The sequence below is a fragment of the Engystomops pustulosus genome, chromosome 6, assembly GCF_040894005.1.
Source record: "Engystomops pustulosus chromosome 6, aEngPut4.maternal, whole genome shotgun sequence".
Taxonomy (NCBI): Eukaryota; Metazoa; Chordata; class Amphibia; order Anura; family Leptodactylidae; genus Engystomops; species Engystomops pustulosus.
In genome coordinates, this window is record NC_092416.1 from 108,744,544 (window position 1) to 108,772,050 (window position 27,507).

Genomic DNA, 27,507 nt, shown 5'->3' on the forward strand with positions numbered 1-27,507 from the left:
ACAGCCGCCTCATCCCCAGTAACACAGCTACATACAGCCGTATCGCCCCCAGTAATACAGCTACATACAGCTGCCTCATCCCCGGTAACACAGCTACAAACAGCCGTATCGTCCCCAGTAACACAACTACATACAGCCGCCTCATCCCCAGTAACACAGCTACATACAGCCGTATCGCCCCCAGTAATACAGCTACATAAAGCCGCCTCATCCCCAGTAACACAGCTACATACAGCCGTATCGCCCCCAGTAACACAGCTACACACAGCCGCCTCATCCCCAGTAACACAGCTGCATAGTAGGGCCAGATATACATCCCCCATATTTTCTTGTGAATGTACCCTTATACAGACATGTTGTATGTATACAATTACACACATTTATACACTGATATATACACACAGATAAAGTTCTACACGCATATACTTGCACCCATATATACACACACATTTATGCACTCATATACATTTATACACTAATACACAGAGTATATACACACATACAGAAAATACACACATTCAGTATATACAGCAATATACACACACATACGGGAAATACACACACACACATTCAGTATATAGAGCATATACATACCATATACCCAGCAATATATATTTAAATGTACACACATATATGCTTATATAAATATATGCGTGTATAAATACAGTATATGTATCTTATGCATCTATACACAGTAGATGCATATATACCCATATACACAGTATATACACCTATACACATATATACAGTAGATGCATATATACACCTATACACAGTATATACACATAATTAAACAGTATATACACAGTAGATGCATATATACACAGTATAAACACATAAACACAGTAGATGCATATATACGCCTATACACAGTATGCACATAAATAAACAGAATATACCCATATACACAGTATATACACATAAATAAACAGTATATACACAGTAGGTGTAATTTACTAAGGGCCTGAATTGCGGTTTTCCGGCGGGTTACCCAAATTTTTCCGTTTTGTGCCGATTTTCCCTGAATTGCCCCGGGGTTTTGGCGCACACGATCGGATTGTGGCACATCATCGCTGGCGTGCACGCAACGGAAATCAGGGGCATGGCCGCACGAAAACCCGCCGGATTCAGAAAAAAAAGTGTCGCTTGACACGCGCTTACCTGCACCCGGCTTGGCTTGGTGAATTTCAGTGCACTCTGACGAACTTCAGCACCGCAGCGACACCTAGTGAACATCGGGGTACATATACATATATATGTACAGTAGATGCATATATATGCTGTACATAAATATATACACATATAACCCATATATACATATATACACTGTATATACATATATACACACATATACTTACCTTTTAGGGTGACCGGCCGTGGCTTCAGGCAGGCGTTCGGGCGGATGGGGGCTCTTTTGGTTGTTGTTCAGCCGGGGTCGGCGGTGCTTCTTCAAGCAGGGGGCGTCAAGCTTGGCTGCTTGTTCGGGTCGGGGCGGTGGTTGGTGTCTCGACCATGCATGGCGAGGGATGGGCGGGCCTCGGACGGTCACCTGTGCCGGGGAGGCAGGCGGAGTCAGTGTCAACTGTCCTGGGGCTTGCTTGTTAAGCCAGGGAGGGCGGGGGGAGGTTGTGGATGCTTGTTCGAGCTTGAGCGGAGGGGCGGGGGCATCAATCGGGTTTTCTTGTTCAGGTGGGTTGGTTGCTCGGCCATGCATGGCTGGGGACAGGTGGGCCAGGAGGCGGTGTCACCTGTGCCGAGGGGGCGGCCTGGGAGGTGGAGGCGGTGTCACCTGTGACAAGGGCGTCTGTCGTGCAGGGAGATGGACGGGGAGGCAGTCACCTGTGTCTGGGGGCGGCGGGCATCTCAGGCGGGGGGCGCTATCTGGTGGGGGCCCCTAGGGGGGGGCAAGGTGGTGGGGGCCCCGGGGCTCGAGCCCCCGGAGCCCCACCTATAATCCGGCCCTGCCCCATTCACAGAAAGCCAAAAATTTGTAGTTCTGCGTTTAAACCTTTGGGTAACATGGTGTCAAATTGTATCACCATGTATCACCAATCGCAAAAAACAAGCCCTTATATGTCCAAATTGCCAAAAAAAAAATAGAGATTGTAAAGCCAATAAAAAGGGACAATGCATAATCTGCTTTGAATGGCGCAGCTTCCCTTTGATGCCCTGGCGTGTGCCCATACAGAAGGCTACCACCACACATGGAGTATTGGTATAATCTGGAGAGATTGGGGATAAAACTTAGTGGACCGTTTTGGTATTTTATCCACTGAGAATTTGTACATTTTATGAAAACCACATTCATTTAGCCAAAAAAATGTTAATTTCAAAATTGCATCCGATTTTGTTTTAACCCCTGTAAAACAATTAAAGGGTTAACAAACTTCATAAAAGTTGTTTTATGTACGTTGAGGGGTATAGTTTCTATAATGGGGTAATTTATGGGGTTTTATTTTTATTTAGGCCTCTCAAAGTGACTTGAAACCTGACGTTTCCTAATGTTCAAAGCCCCATAACATCCTACAAAAATAAGAGTATGCATAAAAAACCGTGTCCACATAAAATAGACATTTAGTGAATGTTAGTTATTAAGTATTTTTGTGGTTATGACTATGTGTGGAAAAAGTTCGAAAATCGAGAATTTTTCCAAATTTTCACCAAATAGTGACACAGGGCAGATTTGAAAAAATGGGCCGTGTCAGGAAGGTGAAAAGTGGTTTCAGCGTTAAGGGGTTAATGTATGCCAGGGTCAACGGAGTGGGCCCCGCCATCATGAGTGATTGAGTTAGACGGTTTTCTTGTAACCCATCTTACCACCACCCTCGGGAAATGAACACCCCCTTTTTAAACATATTGTAGTGTCCATCTCCCTCACCTCTGATGTTTAAGGGGTAGATCCAGGACGAGCCTCCTCATCCTTGTGGCCTTCATCTGCTGAGGCTGTGCCCACATTACCAAAGGAAAGAGGACAACGACTGTATGGGTGACCAAGATCACCTAATCTGTTCTGTACAGGATGCAGCGAGATGGCCGACACCCCCACACAATGTACACTTCTGCACGGTGCAGTTTGCACTTAAATGTGTGGGGTCACCGCACCTGTGACACAGCTCAGGCTGCCCCCAGTGGAAGATCAGGACCCGATCCCTCCCCAGGAAGGCTGGTGAAGGGATGTGGGCGACTGAGTCACCTGAACGCCTCAACTTCATCATGAAGGTCCAAGCCCATACTTGTCCCAATTTTTCTCGGGTACTCACAACACCTCTCCATACCGATTCAGCCAGGTCATGATGTCAAAGCAAGAAAGTGATTTGTTACAGGTATGAATGGTCACTTTCTTGTTATGGCGGGACACTGCTTGTACAACAAAGTACCGCCACTCGGGCTCTTTGCATCTTATCTCATAGTTGAAACAGAAGAGCTCAAGCCCCTCCTGCCGGAAAAAGCTGACATCAAACTCAGATTTACCATAGGGATGGATCAAGACAAAGATGTCAGCTGCCTTAAAGTCCCTCTTCAGTAGCAGCTCAACTACCCGTGCCTGAGGTGGACACACATCACTGCCACGCCACCAAAGACAGGCCACATTCCTACGGTTAGCACTCAGGCCAATTGTTGTTGGTGGCAACCATGATGTCTCCCTGCCTCTTTGCAATCGGAAAGAAGACAGGCCATGCCTCTCTATCCAAAATGACAAATCAACCTCCTGCCCCGCTACATTGATCGTCCTTTCCCCCTTCTGTAAGGCCTACAGGAGGCGCTGTTGCAAAATGCCATGCCCAGAGCGCAGAGACGAGGATGATGCAACCCCATTTCCCCCAGCAGTGACACTGGCAAAGCTCTTAGCAGGGGGCGCCACTGGGAGAGCAACTGGAACAAACCCTGTACCCACCACATTAACATTACCCACCTCCATATTACACCCAGCCACACCACCCTCACAACCAGTCACTCTTTCACTCACTGGTAAAGGTTCTGCACCACTCACTCCACCTGCATTAGCCACCACAACATTATTCACATCATTCACACTGGCTGGACCAGCACCAACATTAAGGGACATGACCACCTTTGCATCTTCAGGCACAAAAGATGGGGAACCAGAGCCTTGCCCAGAGGTGACCCCAACTCTTGTCACACTTGTGCACTCCGCATCATCAGGAGCAGATGTTAATTTACTTTTCTTAGCGGTTGGTATGAGTCGCCGCTGATCTTTAGCTGGTATGTGGTGCCGCTGAACTCTGCCTTCCTCAGCACTCCTTAGCAGATTATCACCAACGCAAAACAGAACTTTAGGTTTGAGAGGTTCAGAGCCCTCAGAATCAGCGACCCCTCCATACTGCCGCCGCCCCATAACCAAGTGATCAGTGGCAACAGCATGAAGAGGTTCAGAGGCACTGGAAGCTGCAACCAGCGCCGGGCTTTCACCCCTTCCACTGGGTGATACACCACAGCATTTTGGTGATTTTGGTGGCAACACCAAGCTGTTACTTACTTTTCCGCCTTTAGCCCGATGCCTCCACTGCTCCCCCACTGTTACCACAAACAGAGACGGAGACCATCGCCACATCAGATTTCACGTGTAATCTCCCCGCTTCCTGGCACTGAGTCCACTGCAGGACCTGTGCTGGGCTGGGTAACGTGGTTTGCACAGTGAGCTGACCCTGCAGCTGACCCGGGTTTACGGGGAGGGGGCTGTATACAAGACTACCAAATCCATGGATTTGGTCTTCTTTCGTGGTTTGCGGCCACCAGGTGCATCATCCGGAAGATCATCTGCAAAAGAAAAGTTCTGGAGGAGCATGGGGGACTCGAGCCGTCTGATTTCCACCATGAGCACCCCTCCCTGGTTGTTGCCACTGTTCTCACCCGGGCCGGCAGAACCACAGCTAGATGACATGGCCGCTAGTCCTGCAGGGGGCCCACTGTAGAGTACCTGGGTCTCCTCCTCTGTCTGGCTCTTAGGCTGAAGCCCCATCAACCGCCTCCATCTCCCGGGAACCTCTCATTGTTCATGATCTTTTCCTTGAATGGCCCACTCCAGCAGGTAAGCCTTCCTCTCCTCCAAGGCCTGGATGTCAGTCTTTAGTCTCGAAATCTCAGCCAAAATTTGCTCCCGCTTTTTCTTCTGGGCAGAGCTTGCCCTGGCATTGGCATACCTCAGCTCCTCCCGCAGCCTCTTCAGCGTCTTGCTGGCTTATCCATACACAGAGAGGTGGCCTAGAGCCCGGGAGGCATAGGTGGAAATAGACTCCCGGGCCCTCAGCATTCCCCAGCCCTTTTCACAGAGATCAGCCTCACCTCTCTGAGCACTCAGCTTTCCTGCGGTATCCAGCTTTCCCGAGGTCTTGCTGCCTTTTGGAGTCTTTACTGGCCTGGGGGGAGTTGGAGCAGAATTGCTGCTGTTCCTGGTGGATCTTCTCACCCCAAAGGCATACACAGCGCTTGCTGGTAGCTTGCTACTCTGCCTCGCGCCGGCCTAGACCGGGAAGCAGGAGCCTGGGACTTGCAGCCCTGGCTCATGCCTGGAAACCTACTCCCTCCCTGGGAGAGGAGAGAGCAGGCCCCAGGTGGAGGTAGTTCTTTCCTGGAGCTTAGGAGCAGCGGCACACACAGCCTCCCACAGCAACACACAGAGTTAACGAGCTCCAGAGATGCATTCTCTATTCTGCTGCTGGTGCAGTCACTGTGCACAAACACGTGCACACCAGTGGACTGTTGGCCAAGCCCCATTCACACCTCAAAAACAATATTTTAAAATACACCAAAATGAATAAACACTTAATACCACAACCACCACCCAACCGATTATCACGTCCTAAACCAAACCAATAAACAAAGACAATCCACCCCCACAAATAAACATAAACGACCATAAATAAACATAAACCCACCCCACACCCTCCAATAACAAACCACCCCACACAGATCACACCCCACACAAATCACACCCCACACCCATTTTTTTAAAATATATGCTACCAAACACAGAATACACATAACACTACACTGCAGTAAATCCCACGCCCACATCCTCCTCTCCCCCCCAGACACTGGTCTAACGTCCAAAGTTTGCGTTAAGTAGTCCAGACCAGTGTCCAAGGTCAGTTCATAAATCCCACCACCATCACCCCCCTCCCAACCTAACACTATACCCCAAACCCCACTATATCCAATATATACACTATTTACAAGATAACATACAGAAAATATAGTACAAAACAAAAGCTGAACAACATCAATACAAACCACATAAAGCCCAGGTTCGGTGCCTGGAAGCCCTACATCAACCCGTGCCCAGCCTCTCATACTCCAGAGAGGGCACCTTCACCAGGTCACCCAGATTGTTCCTAACCACCTCATCCAATAAGAGTATTTTACGCTGCGTCGATACTAAGCACAGTGCGTTCCACTTATGGTACCTAACCACTAGGCTAACTAGAAATAAAGTGCAGCAGTCCCGGGCTCCCAGGCCTCTGAATGCTCAATAGGCCCACTCCGTATAGGAGAGACCAGCCAACCCAGGCCAATGGATGGAAGAGCATACCCGGTTGTACACCTCTGTAATAAAGGGGCACTGAAGCAGGAAGTGATCCATGCTCTCCAGCAGGCCACCGCACTCCTCCCAGGGACAACCCAGTTCTTCAGAACTCCTACACTTCAGATTGTCCTTAACACAACGCTTTCCATGGAAGCAACTCCAAGTCACATGCCAAAATGTGAAGGGGATCTTGATGGAATTTAAATGACTTAAACCTAGCCCTAAATCCCGACTTGGGCAATCCCTGAGGACCAGAGGCTTCTGGAAACGGGTCAACAGAACCCTTTTGTCGAGGACTTTCCTCGACATGGCCCTGATCTCCCACATCCCAGACCACACCGGCGAATCACCTTTAGAACCGGCGTAGAGCAAGCCAGAAGATGCCCATGCGGTGTGCAGAGATCCTTCACTTGCCCTTCTGTCTCCCATTCCTGGAAGAAAGGCCGAAACCATCCCCTCCTTGTCTCCCCGTACGGCAAGTAACCTCCCTCTTGATTAGGTTCAGTCTATTCCCCGATAACAGCTGGAAGAACAGACTGTAGACCCGAGTCCAGAGGGGTTCTGGCAAGATGCATACACTGCCCAGATATATCAGCAGCGGGAGCAGTTAGGTTTTGATCAGGTTAACCCTTTCTCTGAGGGTCAAAGACCAACCCTTCCACTGGTCCACCTTCTGAGCTGCAATCTTAAAGATTGATAAACCCGTCATGCAAAATAACCCCCTAATCTAACTGCCATTAGAAAGCATTGCCTCTATCCCTTCATTGTCCCTCTACATGCCTGTAAAATTAAGCAATGAGGTCCTAAAGCTGTATGCAAATGATCTGTGAAATGTCCAATGAGTCATTAGCATATTCAAGCTGTCCAGCTTATTCATGAGTGGGCGGCACAGCCACACCACCAATGCTTGACAGCCCGTATAATGGTGTAATGGCTCCTCCATGTGCTTGCTGGCGGCCACGCCCCCTGCAGCCTGTGTGTGTATAGGAGAGATACAACAGCTCCAGGAAGCCATGGTATGGCAGAACATGTCAGGTACTTGTGTAACTGATGTCTTTGTCTCTGTGTATTAGGAGGATGCAGCATGTCAGCAGATAAAGCACAGACACTAACTATGCTTTACTATACATTACACGCAGACATGAGCAGGGGGAGGAGAGGGGAGGGGTAACAGGCGTGACATCACTGTCTCTGACCATGTGACCAGCCTCATTTACATAATAAAGAAAACATTATTTTACAATGATTAATGTATGAATTGACTAGATAAAGGCTGGGATGGAATCCTGGTGAGCTGCTCCAACAGGTAGAGGTGACAGGACTAGTGACAGAGACCTGGTGACAGGTGTTTTTAAGCCTGCTGTTCTAGTTTTGCATGTGGTAATCCCCCTGGCCAAATTTGATGCCCAGAACTTTGGCAGAGTCTTGGGGCACTGGAATGGTGTCTGGGAGATCAAAGCCTGGACCGCTCTCTCCCAGCCAGAGACTCACACTTATACCAGGTTAATCTTGGACGGAGAAGCCTCTGAGCACCAGTCAACCTCTGACATCACCCATTGTGCCTCCCCTCCTGAGGACACGAAACGGTGACATCATCGGCATACGCTACCACTCTAAAAGTGGCTGCCGTTGCCACCTGGTCCATCCTGACTCCCACCAACGGGCCACGATCAACCCTCCTAAGGAATGGGTCGATCACGAACACGTACAGTAGTGGGCTCAGAGGACAACCCTGGCAAACACCAGACCCAACCTCAAAAGAGCGGTCATTCCAACCGTTCACAAGCGGGAAACTCTCTGCCCCTGCATACAAAACTTTCAGCCAATCAACAAACTCCTCTGGCAAGCCATACCTGATCCTAGGACAGCAAGTACCCCTTCCAGTCACCAGCCCTGTCCTGCTCCATTGCCTCCCGGAAATAGAGCACAGCACTAAATGTACTGCGGCCTGGATCAGGGCAGTGTTTGGTCCCCGAAAGGAGCCGGGGTGCAAATTGCACCAGCCCATTAAACAGCACCTTTGCCAAAACCTTTCTGTTCGTATTAAGAAGCGCTATGGGCCGCGAGTTCTCAGCCCAAGATCGGTCCTTACCCTTTGACAGGATGATCAGGGCAGACCTTCTCATTGACTTAGGCAGAGTGCCGGGGAAAAGACACTCATTGAATACCTCAGTCAAGAAGGGAACCAAGGCATCCTTAAAGGTCTTATAAAACTGGGATGTTAAGCCATCTGGACATGGCGATTTCTTGATGGTGAGCCCTTCCCTCGCCAGGCTGACTTCCTCTACCCTGATCATTTCAGTCAAAACATCAAAAGAGGGGTCTACCCCTCTCTCAGGGACATCACATCCCGATCTAGATGCTTCCTGCCCAAGGGGTGTGAGTAGAAGGATCTGACGACCTCCTGAATCCCTGATCTGGACCTTTTTAGGGATCCCGTACTGCTTTTGCAGTTTCTGTAAGGGTCGGGAGAGCAGTATTTCCCGTAATCCCTCTCAAAAACCAAAGATGTGTGTCTATCGTACTGACACCTCTTCAGCAAAGATTTCACTCTGGAGATGCCCTCACGACTACCTCCAGTCGAGACGGGATGCTCGAGTTTCCTCCTCAGGCCCTGATACAGGCGGTACCTGTCCAGGCTCCTGAGGCTTGAGAGCTGGCGGAAGAATCTCGCCACCCTTTTCTTGAACATCTCCCACCACTCTGACTTACTACTACAAAGGCCCAACAACGGTACCTGGCTCTGAAGAAAGTCCTCCAAGGATTGTCTTACCTCTTGCTTCTTCTAGGAGAGACGAATTGAGATTCCAATAGTCTCTTCCCATCCGGGGGGTCCTCCTTGACCTCAAAGACCTCTTTGACCTCAAAGACGTTGGTGGAATCAACCACAGGAACAGGAGGATGTACCTGACGGGAGAAGTGGTTCAGAATGAATGGCTTCAGGAGAGAGACATGGAAGGAGTTTGGGATGTGCATGGTGGGAGGAAGCAGAAGCCTATAGGCCACAGGATGAATGCGCTTCAGTACTTCGAAAAGGACCCAGAAAAGGGGGACCAAGATTGTAGCTGGGGATCTTCAACCGGACATATATGGAGGACAGCAACAATTTATCACTTGGAGAGAAAATCGGAGGAGGTTTGCATTTTTTGTAGGCCTGGGACTTGGTTCAAGAAGACACCTGCAACAAGGAGAGTAAAGTCTGTTCCCAGATGGACTTAAGATCCTGGACCAAGTCCTCCATGGCAGGAATGTCCGAAGGTACACTGTCACGGGTGCCCCCGCGATCCGCGACATGGTGCACCCGTGCTTTGCTGTCTGCCGCTGCCCAACTCCCCCAGGTCAGTACATACTTGTCCCAGCTCCTAATGGCTCCAGTCCCTAGCTCCTGGTTCCAGTCCCGCTCCTGCTTGCGGACTAGGGTGCGACTCTTCAAGAATTTAAAGGGCCAGCGTCTTCCTTATTGGCGCTGGTATTCCCGGCTTGGCTATATAGCCTGGCGACTCCCAGCATCCCCTGCCGGATCTTCAGGTCATTCTTTTGAAGAGAAAGCCTCCTGAGCATTTCCAGACGCCTCCGAGTTTCCTGAGCGTTTCCAGATGCCTCTGTGTTCCCATGTTCCTCTGGTGTTCCCGTGTTCCTTTAGTGTTCCCGTGTTCCTGTACCCCTGTGGCGGTCCTGTACTCCTTGTTGTGTGCTGAGGTTCTGAGCTGTCTGGAGATATAGGAGGTTCTTGTGACCCATGTATACACTAACAGGATGGCGAGCTCCTTCCAGAAGATAGCGCCGTTCTCCCATGGCAAGTTTTCTGGCCAGTAGTTTTCGGTCTCCTATGGTGTAATTTATCTCAACAGCAGGTCTTAGAGAAGAACCCACAGGTGAGAGTTTGGCTTTTAGACCTCTTCTGGGTGAGCACTGATCCAGCTCCCACTAAAGAGGTGTCAACCTCCAGCTGGAATGGCTTCTCAGGCCGTCTAAGAACCAGAGCACAGGCAAAAGCAGACTTTAGCTTGGAGAACACTTCTTTAGCTGCTTGACGCCAGAGTTTAGGATTATTGTCTGTTTTTGTCAACGCCACAATGGGAGAGACAAGAAAAGAGAAATGCTGTATAAATTGCTGGTAATAATTAGTGAAGCCCAGGAATCTCTGTATTGCACAAAGTCCTACTGGGCGAGGCACCTGAAGACAACTTGGTCTGATCCATCTGTAGACCCCTGTTCCGAGGAATGGAAGACTGCTCTGGTGGAACTGGCGCTTCTCGAGTTTAGCAAATAGGCGATTGGCCGTTAGGTCAGAGCCGGAATCCAGGAAGGCAGAGGCTTGAAACTGACTACCTGTTCCGGAGCTGAGTAGGACAGGTATGTTTAGGCGTGGAGAAGCTTTGTTCTCTCCTAAGGATGCTTCTCTCAAGAACCCGAGGTAAGTGCGTTTGGAGAAAGTGTTCCGGGCTGCCACAATAGATGCAGATGTTCTTCTGTCTTCGTCTAAAGCGCTCATGAAGTGTTAACTGTGTTTTATCCACCTGCATGGGTTCCTCAGTAACAGACACAGAGGACGGCAAAGAGGGCCTTTGGAACATTGGAGCCAAATGGGGAAGGCATCGGTAGTCGTGGCTTGCATTAGTTCAGCTCGCAATTCCACCGAGCGCTCAGAGAATCGGATGTCAATCTGGGTAGCCATGGAGATGAGGCTGCTCAGGGAACATGGCAGGTCCCGTGCATCTTTTATCTGACCAGACAGTCCATTTTTAAATATGGCAACCAAAGCCGCTGCATTCCAGGAGAGTTCGGAAGCGAGAGTGTGGATCTGAACTGCGTTCCTTGTAGAGTCCCCTTGGTGCAAGTTCAGCAGGGTGGTCTCAGCAGACGACGCCCGGACTAGTTCCTGGATATTGGCCGTGACTGGGCTGTTCCTGTCCCAGAGGGGCGAAGCCCATGCCAGGGCCTTCCCAGAAAGGAGGCTGATGATGAAGGTCACCTTAGATCATACTGTGACGAACTGCGTCGGCATCAGTACAGTGTTCAAGGAGCACTGGATAATAAGGCCTCTGCACAACTTTGGATCCCCATCATACTTAGAAAGCATGGAGAGTCTCACCTTGGGTTCTGCTAAAGGTAGACAAACTGGAGTAGCAGGAGACCGCAGGAACTTGACGCTGTTGATGAGTAGCCATCAATTGCTGCAACATGGCGGTGACTTGTCCAAGTTGCTGACCTTGCACGGCAATCTGTTGGGACTGTTGAGCCATGATGGTGGCAAGATCAGCCAGGTGAGGTAGTGGAACCTTGGCAGGATCCATGGCTGGATTTTACTCTCAAGACTTTGCTCGCGGTGGCGGCCAAGGCGGAGTACAAAATCGTGAAACAGAATTGTGGTCGGGGACAGGCTGGAGGTCAGGACAGGCGGCATGGGTTTGGAGTCAGGAGAAAGGAAAATGGTCAAGGCAGGCAGCAGAGTAGCATAGTCGGGAATGGAACTAGGGTCACAATGGGAATTCACAATATCAGCGTATAGCATCAGGAACAAGATTTCTCTAGGGCACTGGGCGCAAAGACCTGGTGGGCATAAGGGAAGAGGCTGGCTATTTATTAAGTACCAAGTGGCGAACTGAGCGCCGGACCGCCAGACACGGCAGGAACGTGGATAGGTAAGACAACCTGGGGAGACACTGGGGTTGGAGAGTGGCACTGGTGCACCTGCGACCCATGTAACGGGTCCCTACCCAACCTTAATCCGGCCCTGTATACAAGTGAAACCCCCCTATTACCCCCTAACACCCAATGATTGCCATCTGTAGCTAGGCTGTCCTCTGGGTCATCTGGCCATCACTTTACATTAGGTTAACCTATCAGTTACTCTCCATACGTTATTTGGTCTACTCCTGTTGTAATCACCCTTTTAGTGCTCATTTAAATACAACTATAATTACTGGTTAAGTCACTAGTTTTCATTAAAAACAGGCTATGTGTATACTTACCAGCTTTTCCACTGATGTGCGACTCAAACTACATCCTGGAGAAATGTGCTCCCAATGCACACATCCGCTCACGCTGCATCCACCCTCGTCGGGACTACCTGCCCCTCTCAAGATGCCACCACCATATGTATATGCATAGCAGCGACTTCCCGCATCATGGCGGCCCTCCTCCCGGATGACGTCAGAGGTCACTTTACTATAGGGAGACGGTTAAGTCTAATGCGGCTTATATTAAAAGACATCTACCACAGGATGAAGGATTGTAAACCAAGCACACTTACATGCTAGTATGTGTCTGCATTTTCTGTTCTTCCATAAGCTTCTTATGCCCTTGTTTTTACAAATTGTGGCAGATTTACTAACCCGGTCCAGTCGCGATCCAGCAGCGCGTTCTCCGGCGCTGATTCGGGTTCTGCCGGGATTCACTAAGGTTGTGCGCCCGATTTCCACTAGGTGTCGCTGCTACGCTAAAGTCCGCCGGAGTTCACTTTTTCCGTCTCGGTGTATGTGAGTGCTATTCTTGCGACACAATATTTTTTTTAATTTCGGGTTTTCCGACGGCCACGCCCCCGATTTCTGTCGCGTGAAAACCGGCGCCAATGCGCCACAATCCGATCGCGTGCGCCAAAATCCCAGGGCAATTTGGCGCAAATCAGCAAAATTCGGGAAACCCGGTGGAAAAACACAATTTGGACCCTTAGTAAATGTGCCCCATTGTGTTGCAAGATCAGCACTCACCTACACCGGGAAGAAGATGGGGAACTCCGGCGGACCTGAGCAGGGAAGCGACACATTCAAGAAATCGGGCGCACGCTGGAAGTGAATCGTGGCAGCTCCGAATCCTCATCAGACATTCCGGATTGGCGGACACAACGGGACGGGTAAGTAAATGTGCCCCAATGTGTCTATGACACTAGTGATTTAGGATTGTTACAGGTGACCAATTATATTTTAAAAAGAATGCCTAGTAGGGACAATGAATAAAGGAAATCTGACCATGGTCACACAAGAACACAGCTCATTATATCACAGAAAGTAATCAGAGCTGTGGGTTCAGGAGATATGGGCGTTTGAAGTTGGTCACTGTCAAGACATTTATACATGAGGTATGTGCAAATAGGACGTATATGTCCCTATGGCAGTCATGAAGGGGTTAAGGACATACCGGTTGGAATAGTGATTTTCTCATTTATGCTCTAATAGTCTTGGTGCACCATCGCCTGTTTTTATGCATCTAGCATGTTCTCTAATCCAATGTAATGTTGCCCACATAGGCAAGTTAAGATGTACAAAACATGCTTCGATTTACGGTAATTAAATTAAGCACTTTGGCTCTTTGACTCCCAAACTCGCTGGTTTTCATTATGTCCCTACAGTATAATTCCCCATCTGTGGATGTCCTTTGGAATCGTATCTTCCAGCGAAAGAAGCCAGTCTGCAGCCTCACTTACCTTCCCTGGCTACAGTGGCGATCTCCCCGCCTCCTAGTGCGCGCACGTGCCGGCTCTGTTAGATTTTCCTTTAGAAAAAGCTTTTTCCCTATGCTCTGGCGATTTCCTGTTGTGCCTGTCCCCGACTCCGATGCTGCCGCACAATTCTGCACCTCGCCTTGGCCACCACACGGACAAAGTAGTGCCTGTGGAGCAACTCCAACCTGCTTTGCGGCGGGCTCTGGTGAAAACCGGGTACTACTTAGACTCCACTCCTAGATGTCTGCTTATGTCATCATCCGCAGTGGTTCAGTGGGTCCACTACCCCTGAATCCTGACAATAAGATCCGTCCATGGATCCTGACAAACTTCTGCTTCCAGAACTGGCCGATTTCACCACCATCGTGGCCCAGCAGTCCCAGCAGATTGCCATGAAGGGTCAGTAACTTAACCAGCTGACCGACATTATGCAGCAGTTACTGGTCACCCAGCAGCAACAGCAGCAGCAGCAGCTTCCGGGTCCTGTGGAACCTCCCGCTACTGCGGCCTCACCATCTTCTGCAGAACCCAGACCCAGAATCCATGCCCTCCAAGTATGACATGTGCTATACACAGAAAAAAATGAAGCACTAATGGAGCGCTATAGGTACAATCAAGAGAAAGCAAAAATGGTGTCTCAGAGCAATAAAATAATGCACACCAAAGATTAAAATATAACAAGTAAAAAAACATATCAATGTCCTATTAACGCATTTCGGGTGATAGACCCTTTTTCAGAATATGATAAATCTGCCCCATTGTATACGTTTCAGAACACGTTCTCCAAACTCTCATTTAACCCATTTGGGACCAGGCACTGCAATTTAAAAATCCAAAACATCTCTCTCTTCTTTAACCCCTTAGGGACGCAGCCATTTTTTAGCTTAAGGCTCAGCCCCATTTTATGGATTCTGACATCTGTCGCTTTGTCAGTTATAACTATTGAACACTGTTACTTATCAAAACGATTCTGAGAATGTTTTCTCCTCACATGTTGTACTTCATTTTAGTGTTAAATTGTGGCTGATAATTTTTGCGTTTATTTACAAAAAAAAAATGAATTTTTTGGAAAAATTTGCCATTTTTGAAATTCTAAATCATAGGTTTACCACCTAAATAAGTTTCTGCATAACATTTCCCATATGTCTACTTTACATTTTCATCATTTTTGAAATGTCTGGATAATTTATTTTGAGGTCACGTGGCTTACAAATCAAACATAATTTTTTCAGAATTGACTATTTTGGGGATACTGTTTTGAATTACATTTTTCAAATCCAACATAAAAACCCCCTATATAATCAACCGATTTTGAAATCTGCACCCCTCAAACAGAAACAACATTTAGGAAGATTGGTAACCTCTTGAGATCTTCATAGTAATTACATCAAAATGTAGGCAAAATTTAGAATGGTCAAATTTTGTAGGTTATACCTTCACTTAGCCCTAAAATGTACACGTTTCCAAAAGATAGAAAGAGAAAACCCACCATACACCCCACACATGTGGTCGTTACTTGTTGTAGGGGCACATAGCAAGGCACAGAAGGGAAGGAGCGCCCTGCAGCTGCCAGGATTTTATAGTTTCCTCATTGGCTCATTTTGCAGGCCATAAAATTTTTGCTCTTTTGTTATTGGGGCCATGTGATAGCATTTTTTTTGTGAGATGAGATGCTTTTTCCAGTGTTACCATTTTGGGGTTCTTATCCCCTATTGTTGAAAATTTAGGAACTTTTTTTTGAGGGCAGGAGTAGAAAAGCATCAATACTGTACTGGATTTTTGACCATAAAGCTTAATAATCATGTTATCTTTATTCCATGGGTCGATACGATTATGGGGATACCATACTTGAATATTTTTTTCTTTTGTTTTACTAAATTTGCCAAATAAAACCCTAATGTTGGGAAAAATCTATCATTTTTGCAGTCTTTCAAGTGGCATAACATTTTTACTTTTTAGGCTATGGGGCTCGTTGATTGGTTGTTTTTTGCAGGACATGGTGTACTTTGCAACAGTATCATTCTGGAGTAGATATGTTTAGTAGATATATCGGACACTGAGCGCTAACTCACTGATTGGCAAGGGGTTAAAAGTTTGAATCTTTGGGGCACAGCGGGTTCTATACGCTGCAACTTTTGTCATGGTGAGTGGCTGCATGCAGGGCCGGCGCTATGGGTAGGCAAAGGTGGCAATTGCCCAGGGCCCCTGGGAGAAAGGGGAGAATCTCTTCTTTCAAATGAATCTTGAATTTTGTTTCTAGGTGCTATGGATCCAGAGATATTCAGGTTTAAATTGAGAATATCATGTGCCATTTTTATATATAAAAATCACTCCCAACGGCAGTTTAACAGTTAATATCTCCGTTTTCCTACATTTTAGAAACACAAATTTAGATGCATATAAAAGATGAGACTCTCTTCTTTCATAGGAAAAAGGAAGTAAGGTTCTATGTGTCACAGAGCCAGAGATACAGCCCCCTGAAATTAAACCCCCCAAATCCAGATTCTTAGCCATCAGGCTGCAGGGAGCATTTGCTGCACACAGGAGCTGCTGCACCTCAGAGATAATGGAAATATTCACTTTATATGTTACTACATTTTGAGAAGGGATAAATAATATCAACTAACATTCATGGTTTTAACCCTTCTCTATGCAGAACTATCTAAGAACACACTTTGGGCCACATGTGTCAATCGTTTTTTTCTGTTGTTTTTGCACCTTTTCATGCAGGTGCACCATTTTTGTGCCATTTTTGCGACTAAACGCCAAATTAGCTGCGCAGCAAAAATACCCAGCTTTCCCTCATTTATCCTAGCAATCCAGATGTTTTGCTGTGCCTAATGATATTCATCATTTGCGCATTTTAATTTAGGCGCAAAAACTGACGCAAAAACACTCCAGCCCGAAGGTGGCGTAAACTGAGAAGAAAGCACTGAGCCCCTTTGCAGAACAGATCATTTCTAGCAGCAAAGATCAGCCAGACACTGCAGACACTAGTACATATAATACAGACATGAGATACTCTGCAGACACTAGAACATATAATACAGACATGAGATGCTCTGCAGACACTAGAACATATAATACAGACATGAGATACTCTGCAGACAGGAGCTGCAGACTCTATTTACAGTTCATCACCTTCTATTTACATAACATTCTGCAGAATCCTGAGCTCAAAGCAAGAGAGAAGAGAACGTTACAGAATGTTGCAAATAGTACTGACAAGTGTCCCCCGTGTAATTCTGCACAGTATCACCAGTGTGTCTGAGGGGGATATTGTGCAGAATTACAGGGGGGCAGCAGGAGATCAGCACTGGGGGATCCCCTCCAGGAGAAGCCCCTGCTGAGGAGGTCACTGGGTGCTGGGTGTCACACACCTGGGTGCTGCTGTTAGGGTCATTCTCATTCTGGGATGTGGGAGAAGCAGAGAGGAGCTTGTTGCAGGATCACATGTAAGTGCCTGAATCTAACATTGCGCCAAAATTGCGCCTAAACTATGTTAAAGTAAAGTGATTAATAAGAGGCAGGAAATTAACTTATCACAGATGGTTGTAGCTTGTGATAATTCTGTAAAACAGTGCGCCAGAATTTAGGTGCAACTACTACACTTAGGCGCACAAAAGTGATAAATGTGGCCCTTTCTCTCTTATTCCCTTTTATTTTGTGATACTGTTTTAGGAAACTAGATTTTCTTTATATAAGTATTCTGTATTTGTACATATTTTAGAGGAAATTTTGAATGTTAATTGCCAAATGCATCGCCTGGTTGTCTGCTTTCAAAATGATATAGGTTTATGGCGCTTTTACTTTTTATTCTGTTTTATTGATATATTTTGCAGGTTGTGACTGTCTAAAAATGTCTAGCTGAAAAGCAGATATCTAGTTATTACAGTTTTAGTGATATTATGTGGATTTATTTATGTGAACATATCAATAGGCATTTTCTGTTTGGATCAAATTTTTTGCCATCAAAGTCAAATTTTAAGTATTTTTAATAAAATGTTTCAATTTGAATCAAAATTGCATGAAGGCGCCCATGTCTATAAAATTTTTGATGCAATTTTGAAAATGGGGCAAGTGTCTGCTTTCAGAAAATATCGGTCCCTCTCCCCAATGGGCCTCACAGTCTAATCAACCTACCAGTAATTTTTTGGAGTGTGGGAGGAAACCGGAGGACCCAGAGGAAACCCACGCAGACACACGCATACAAAATCTTTGCAGATGTTGACCAGCGCTGCAAGGCTGTAGTGCTAATTACGGAGCCACCATGCTGCCCATAAATCTCCCTATCATTTATCTATCTCCTATAAAATTCTCCCATATCACAGTTTGTTTTACCATACTAAAGGAGCCTCTTGCTGACTGTGACTGGTCATAAAATAGTTTTATTTTGGGGCCCCACTTTTAGTTTTGCCCAGGGCCCCACTTTGCCTAGAACCGGCCCTGGCTGCATGTCAAGATACGCTATGTATAGCAAAGCCATCCTCGATATTGGACCTATGTATATTGAAACACTCTCTCAACGGTTGTATCAATATACAGCAGCGGCCAATATATAGCAATCTACAGTTGCACTCTATCAAATATATAACATAACTCGAGCTGCAGTTCACAAAACTCTTAATCCAAAAAGTTTCTCTTGTGACATTCGATGCAAAGTCCCTGTGTCTACATTATTTTGGGTAAAAAGGAGCAAATGGATTTATTTGTTGGATTAGAACGTAACCGACTTGGGGCTAGGAGGTTTTTGAGGGTACGGGATCTCCTATAGGTGTGTTTGGGATTTTTTGGAATGGTCTCTCTAAGGAAAGGATCATGAAGTAGATGTTTTTTAACTATATTCCAGACTGCGCGCTCCCGCTGCTAGGGTGCACGCGCGCCAACTTCTCAGGGCGTAAAGGGCCAGCGTCCGCCTGATTGGCGATCGCTAATCTGGCTCACCCTTTATAATCCGGCAACTCCCTTCCTTCCTGGCCGGATCTTCAGCATTCTAATGGAACTTCCAAGGTTTCCACACCTCACTTCTGTTGAAGTGATTGCCCATCAGCGTTACCAGACGCCTCCGTGTCTCTTGTCTCCAGCATTCCTAGATGCCTCCGTGTCTCCAGCGTTCCCATACGCTTCATGCTGTGCCTCCCAGGGCTCCAGTCTGTGGCGGCACTACCAGTGTTCCTCTGTGTTCCTGCTGTCATCCCAGGCTCGGACTGTTTCCTTTACCTTGGCTGCCACTGCAGGCCTCCTACCATCTCCCGCAGTGGTCCAGAGGGTCCACAGACTCCTCCCTCCAGACTCTTCCCATAGAGACTTTTAGTTCTGTTGTCAGTGTGACCGTTACAATCCCATTCCCCTTAAAAACATCTTGACCCCAAGTTGGTTACTTTCTATTCCAACAAATCAGTTTGCTCCTTTTTTGCGTGCTCCCACAAGGTTTTGATAAACTTCTCCGCCCTTTGAAACCAACATTTAGACCCCGGGATAAGACTCATGCCTTTTAACAAGAATAAATTAGGTGAGCATATACTGGCTAATATCATTGGAGTATCGTTAGTAAACGATATCACCTGAGGCGCCGTCCTCTGTATTTCCTGTTTTTGTCTTCTTCTGCTCCAAGTATGAGATCCCAAGTTGTGCAGGGGCTTCATCACACACTGCTCTCTGCACATCGAGCTGATGCCTACACAGTTCACCACAGAGGGTCTAAGGTGGCATTTGTGATCAGTCTGCTCTCTGGGAAAGAACTGGCATAGGCTACCCCCGTTTGGCACAGGAACGACCCAGTCAAGGCTAAGATCACCACAATCTTCTCACAATTCCGGTCCATCTTTGAAGAATCATCCCGGGCCTCATTAGCTGAGAACTCCCTGCTGAACTTATTAAGGGGACTTGTCTGTCGGTGACTATGCGGTTCAGTTCCATACTCTAGCTTCTGAGTTAGCCTGGAATGAAGCAGCCTTAATCGCTGCCTTCAAAAATGGCCTCTCTGGACATATTAAAGACGCATTGTCTGCAGGGACCTGCCGTCTTCTCTGAGTGACCTGATCTCACTGGCACTTGGATTGACATCCGCTTCAGAGTGCTCAGAGGAGCAGTGAGTTGAACAAATGCAAGCCAGGATCGAACAACTACCCCGCTTGGCTCCAGTCTTCCAAAGACCACCTCACTATCTTCTGTCTGCTGTTGAGGAACTTATGCGAGTGGATAAAGCTCTGCTGACCCCCCAAGAGCGTTCCAGACAAAGATGTCCAGTCCAACCTAGAGTTCTTGGAAGAAGCGTCCCTAGGTGAGATCAAAGCTTCACCATGCCTAAACATACCTGCTCTACTCAGCTCTGGGAGAGGTACCAGTTTAAATTTCCGGCCTACCTGGATTTCGGCTCTGGAGGAAACTTCATGGATGCTGTCCTGGCCTCTAAGTATCGCCTTCCTGTGGTCCCCCTTGATAAGCCGCTCGTCATATTGACCGTCAGTGGGCAGATCCTCTGTGATGGTTGGTGGTTGCACAAGGAGAGAGTATCATTTTATGTGCATCCCCTATCCATGTCTTCTCTGAATTTTAAATCCCTCGCTTAGTCCGAATCAGTCGGGTTGTCCGACGGCCACGGCCCCCGATTGTGTCACATGAAAGTCGGCCAAAATCCGATCGAGTCCCTGATGTATTTGGAGACAAACAGATTCCATCCTGTGCCCGTAACAAGTCATCACGTCTCAAGCCAGCAGACCGATACCCAGTTGACTGTGAACTCACATAGCCATGGACTTTATTACGGATCTCCCAACTTCTTCTAGAAATACAGTCATCTGGATGCTGAGGGATCGGTTTTCTAAGATGTCCCACTCGTCTCCTCATCTTGCCAGCCTGTTCTTCCTCCTCGTCTTCCGGCTTCATGGATTCCTTCTGCACATTGTCTCGGACCGTGGGGGCCAGTTTGTTTCTCGCTTCTGGTGATCCCTGTGCAGTCAACTCCAAGTAAAGCTGGATTTCTCCTCTCCATAACATCCGCAGTCCAATGGACAAGTAGAGAGAATTAACAAGACTCTGCGCTGTTATTTTCTGTCACTTTGTCTCTGTCCGTCAGGATGACTGATCCTCTCTGTTGCCATGGGCAGAATTTTCCTATAATTCCTTAGACTCTGAAGCTGCTGGCTCCGCTCCCTTCTTCATTGTCTATGGACAGCATCCATGCCCTCCTTTCCCTCTTTCTGTGCCTTCGGATGTTCCTGCCATGGAAGAGAGGGTCCAAGATCTTAAGTCTATCTGAGAACAGACTCGACTCTCTTTGCTACAGGCATCTGCCCGCACCTAGACCGAGGCCGACAAAAAGCACAGAGATCTTATCTCCAGGTGATAAAGTGTAGTCCTCCAGGTATGTCTGGGTGAAGATCCCCCACTTGGTCCACGTTTCCTGGGTACATTCGAATTGCTGAAGCGCATAAACCCTGTGGCGTATAAGCTACGCCTTCCTCCCACTATGCGCATCCCGAACTCCTTCAATGTAAATCCACAGAGGAAAACAGTGGTCTCGGCACCATCCACCAGCCAGGACAACAAAGTTCAATAATCTATGGGCATCAAAAGAAAAAACAAGGCGGCACTCACCGATGTGCAGAACTTCTTTTTATAGATATGGTGCGGTACAAGGGAAGAGCGGGGGCCGTTTTGCGCTATCTAGTGCTTTCTCAAGCCGTTGACGTCATCTGTCTGCGGCGCGCACAATATATGCTTCGCAGTCGGCGTCAAGGCAACAGTGTATACAAATCCTGGTAACATAACTAATTATACCGTGGTACAGAAGAGGAATACATTTTCAGATTACTTAGTTGCTATGACCATCCGTCATCAAACATGAAGGCGTTATGGGATAGCACAAACCTTAAACCTTCGCATACAAAATTGACATAATGGGGCTCATTTACTAAGTGCTCCGTGGCCGCACTTTCGTCAGGTTTCCCAACTTTTTCCATTTTGCGCCAAATTCCGCAAGGATTTTGGCGCACGAAATCGGATTTCGGCGCAGTCTTTCACGCGACAGAAACCGGGGGGTGGGGCCGTTGGAAAACCCGATGGATTTGGAAAAAACTTTGAATTTAAAAAAGTACGTAAAAGGGTCTGATATCTTAAAGTGGGGTTAGAGGCCAGTGAAGTGTACCAACTGTCTTCCAACTGTCTTTTAGCCTCCGATATATAATAATCCCTGGTCATCAAGACTTTATTTCCCCCCTTGTCTGCTGGCTTAATAATTAAATCCTCCCGATATCTCAACCAGCGCAAAGCGGCTAGTTCGCCATGGGTAAGATTTTGAGAAATCTTTGGGTAAATTAGTGCTTTAACATCTTCCTTAATGCGTTGCCAAAAGAAATCGAGAGAAGAGCCTGCAGACAAGGGGGACAAAATGTCGATCTAACACCCTTCTTGAATATTTCCACTTCTACATCAAAGGATTCAGTAGAATTTTCACAATGGTGTGGCATATCTAAACGCAGCAAACAATTTACCGCAGAGATATCGATGGGGTTAGGTATTTCAGGAGGGGAAAATCCTAACGGACCAACAGTGGCAGTACTTCGTCAGTTTTTATCCCCGAGCCACTAGTTTTGTCCTGGAAGAATTTATAAAGATTTAATTTGCAAATACCCTTCAACAAGTCTATCTCAAACTGTGTGGGGTCAAAAGTATTATCATCACAAAATTCAAACCTTTAGAGAGTAAGGATAAGCAATCAGGATATAATGCAACATTAGTGAGGTTAATCGACCCCCTCTATTTTTTCAGGGAGAATATCCCCACTCAAGACAGGTAAATTGCATGCAGTAAAACAATTTGAATTAGTGGAAAAGTCACAATTTTCAATTAAATCATCAAATTGCAAGCTTTTTCTTCCTCTGTCGTATCCTCTGGGTGCGTTTCCTAAAGGGGGTATGGAAGCAGAGACCGCTGTACTATCCCCCGCCATTGCAGACGGATTTTCGCTTGTATTCTTAGTTGGTTCATCCGACAAACTTGAATCAAACTTGGGAGGGCACCCATACCCAGTTTTTTGACTTTGTGGAATACCTGAATACCTGCAACCAGGTGAACATGTGATTTACTGACAAACAACTTGACTTTTTTGACATCAGAGTAAAGGAGGACATTGTTTGGTAAAAAAGCGGATCGGACACCTGTGTCAGTTAAATCTCGTATTTGGAACAATATAGCTACTTCAGTTAACGCTTTGGGTGTTGAAAAAAGAAGCATTTGCCAGCTTTATAAAAAAAATGGCACGACTGTCGCAGGCAGTGTAAAATGAAACTGTCCCAAACAAGTTCAACTGAAGAAACATCTCATGCTGGATCCTCCATGCAATCTACTATAGCTGATTTGGAAAAATTAGTTTCTCAGACAATCGCCAAGGACCAAATATGTGGCGTTGGAGACATGGATTCACTCGCCTGTAATGATGAGCAAGGTAAGTTTTTTAACATTTTAAAAACATGATACCCTTTTCTATGTTTTGTCCAATTTTTTGAATCACAAAATTAGTTTTTAAAGAATTACACACACCACATTTTTACAATTCTACTCATTTTACAAAATGTGTCACCTAAAGTCTTGTGCATTGAATTCTAACATTTATTTTAGTGACTTTAAAAAACATGTGGACATACTCTTTTAACCGAATTTAATACTTAAAAATGTATGCACTAAGTGTACTCATAATGCAATATATGTCATTTTTTGTTTAATTCCAAATGTGCCAGACACATTTTAAAATTACCAATATTATATTTCTAGATGTAAATGTGGCCACACACAATTTGCAAGATGAAAATTGGAACAATCCAACCATCCAAAACAATCCTGATGTCGAATCAAGTATGGACATCCATGACGTAAATCAAACTTGTGAGGAAGAACAAGAAGAACTTGGACGGACACGTGGTCAAGAGCAGTATATGCATAAAATCACTGAATGAAAATAAGCAATTTCATAACAATATGATTACTGCCCTAGGTGAAATTGCACAGAACATTAGCCAAATGTCCACAATGTTCTCATAAGGAATCAATGGACTCAGATCTGATGTTCAAAATCTGAATCATTCTCTTCTCAGTTTGATGTCCACCAAACATGCTCCGCACACACCTCCTTATATTCATTCCAACCCACTTAGTATTGCAAGTGCACAATTCTTACCTCAGCCATTGACTAGCCATGGCTCACCGTATCCTTTTTCAAGTGTCCATTCAAACATACTTGCTTCACAAAACACTGCTTTGAGAAAAACTGAATTAACATTTTCCCCACCCCTCTCACCTATTGTACCAGGATCACCACAAATTCCTTCAGCCTCTTCCAATATAGCTGAGAATTTGCCAACTCTTTCACCTAAAAAAAATATAATAATAATAATAATAATTATACCCATTACTTGCACTCTTCGATCTGGCCGTAAAATGCATATGGACATTGTGCCAAAAGTGCATTTTATTAAAACACGTGAATGTAATTCAAAAAAATAAATGTATTCAATATGTAATTGTATGAAACACCTTATCATACACTGGCTGCTTATCATACTCTGGCTGCTAGGTAGAATGTGTAAGGCTCAGTTCACATGTCACTTCATTATCTCAATTCTAACATTATGTCCATAAAATACATTAAAATTAAATAAGCAAGCTTTAATGGCGTTTTAACGTATAACTTTAAAATCCCAGTGACCTCATTTGTATTTTGGATGTCATCTGTTATGTTTCCTTTAGCCAGCAGCCATTATCACTTTTTTGCCATAGCCTCCAGTACCTTTCATCAGTTATTAATATGGATAACGGATAGCTTTCTAAATTGGCATAACGGATGTCATTACATTTTGACTTTTGAAAAAGTGATTTTTAAGTGATACCTCAAAGGTCGTTTCAAGCTCCTTTTTTTTTAAATTAAAATAATTGTTATTTAATGTTTCGTCAACATAAGTAAGAAACAGTAGATGTGGTATATTGAACTTAGCTGAAATGAATTGTGTTAAAATTGTTATTTTGTGGCCAAGGAAATTTATTACAATGGTTACATTACTTAATTGTCAGTGATGTAAAATTTTTATTTACACCTTTCTTTATTTTTACTTAGTGTAATTTAAATATATCTCTTGCAAAATAATGTGTGATTACATTATATTATAAATTTGCCTTATTTAGGTGTTTCATGCTAGTCAATATTTTTGGTCACAGACATTTCTGCATGGAATTGAATTTCACACTTATGTGGGCAAATTTTGTGTTGTATGGTGGGACTGCCAACTGTCATTGAAGCGAACATTTCCTTATAGGCCATCTTCCATCATGGATGAAGGACTGTATGCATATGAGCCAGAGGGGCTCAAGATAACATACGTGTTGACGAATGCGGTCGTCAACAGGCTCATTTGCATACAGACTTACATCATGGTGGGAGATGTCCTTTAAGCTGCGCTGAAAATTTTGATGCTGGATCATGCAATGTTGGCACATGTATGCATAAGCCTGTGTTGCCCATAGTAAGCAATCCTAGCCATATATTTTTTATAACATTATCTTTGCATGTTATAGTGATTGCATCAAGTAATTCATTTTGATTTATGCATCCTGAAAATGTTTTAAAAAATGAAGACCTCTAAGAAAGGCTTTGTTTTTTTTTTTTTGCTTTTTAATTACATTTCAGCATTGTTAATTTGTCAGCATCAACAATTTTTGGAAAAATAAAATATATAAAACACAACAGAACAGCTATTTGTCAAATGGGAATCTACTTATATGTGGTTATCCTTGGACGTTACAGCCCTATATTCCAATATCCCCCACAAAAAGGGCCTTGAAGCTATTCAATATTACTTAGACCAAGATCCCACAATAAAACAAAGAAAAAATTAAGTTTTCCGCTCACCGTTTGATGTCCATTCGCTGTGCTGGCTGCTACTCTGGGACCACGAGGATTGGATAGAAGTTCAGCAGGAAAAAATTGCATGCCGCACCAGGTGTGGATAAAACCATGAAAAAATGTTTTATTCCAAAACTTCTTTAAAATGACAAGAAAGGTATCAATGAAAAAGACGGAGCATCCTGGTTGACAGAGAGTGTATATGTTGACAAATGGCCTACGCGTTTCGGGCGTACACGTCGCCCTTATTCATGGCTGGTTTCAAAACAAATGAAACATAGGTATATATAGTCTCATTCACCTGCCGTCTCATCGTGTTAATGATGTGCACGTGATGGAGAAGGTGAAATACAACCTTAAAAGCATAATATAAAACCTTTACACAAGATAGCAGAAAATTACCGACAAACATTACATTGACGATTTACTCATAATTTGGAATGGCCCCGCCACCTCCATTGATCAATTCATCAACCATCTCAACAATAATGATTTAGGCCTATCCTTCACTGCAACCTTCTCTCCAACCGAGCTTGAATTCCAGGACTTACACCTGTCCATCAATAACAACCGGATCGTCACCAGCACCCATTTCAAACCGGTAGACACTAATAGTTACCTGTATTACGGTAGTGCACACCATAATAAATGGAAAAGTAACATCCCCCTTAGTCAATTCAGGAGAATTCGAAAAAATTGTACAGAGACTAACACCTTTAAGAAACAGAGCTTAATCCTGAAAAGGAGATTCAAAGAGAAGAGGTTTCTGAAACCCCTTGTTGAAGCAGCCTTTGACAGAGCCCTTCATCTTACACAAGCTGAATGTCTACAACCATCTAATTCAAGCCAAAAATCCAACCAGGAATCACCACCCAACAACTGTCCAGTATTCATCACAACCTACAATAATAACCATCTAACCCTCGCAAACATCCTCAGAAAGCATTGGTCTATACTACAAAATGACCCTTTTCTAAACAAAAACCTACCCAGACAGCCGAAAATAATTTATAGACGGTCACAGACACTAAAAGGCATACTAGCCCCTACGAAACTACGGGGTAAGAAAAACACGACTAAAACGACTTCCCTTTTTCTACAAACAACGGGCAGTTTCAGATGTGGCCATATAACTGCAAATGCTGCCTGAATATTCAACATCGAAAGAACTCCTTTACCAGCAATCAAACTGGATCAATTGTTCATCAACCTATGTTATATATCTAATGGAATGCACATGCGGCCTACAGTATGTAGGCCGCACCTGCCTAACTCTACGCATTAGAATGAATGGACACAGAAGCAAAATAACAAATGGCTATACCAAACATAGTGTCTCCAAACACGCTTTAGCCTGTCATGATAAAGACATCTCAGCTTTCACAGTCACACCCATTGAATCCATACCCAGTGATGATGGTGACCGCCTCCAAAAATTACGAAAACGTGAAATGTATTGGATTTTTAAATTAAACTGCCTACACCCAGCAGGACTTAATGAAATGTTTGAAGAGAACTTCTAACAGCATCACCATATCCCCCCCTCCCCTCCAATCAACCCCGCCTCCCCCCGTTCTGACAATTGATGAATTAAATACACTTAAATGTAAATGAACGTTTCAC

At 45.4% G+C, this 27,507-nt stretch overlaps 1 long non-coding RNA gene across 1 annotated transcript in view; it reads left to right on the forward strand.

Moving 5' to 3' along the window:
• Positions 1 to 25,555, forward strand: part of LOC140065823 (uncharacterized) — a 79,627-nt gene extending 54,072 nt beyond the window's left edge. The window contains exon 3 of the long non-coding RNA XR_011848070.1: positions 23,763 to 25,555. This is a non-coding gene — a long non-coding RNA (uncharacterized lncRNA). The remainder of the gene's footprint in view (positions 1 to 23,762) is intronic.
• Positions 25,556 to 27,507: the final 1,952 nt, after the last annotated feature.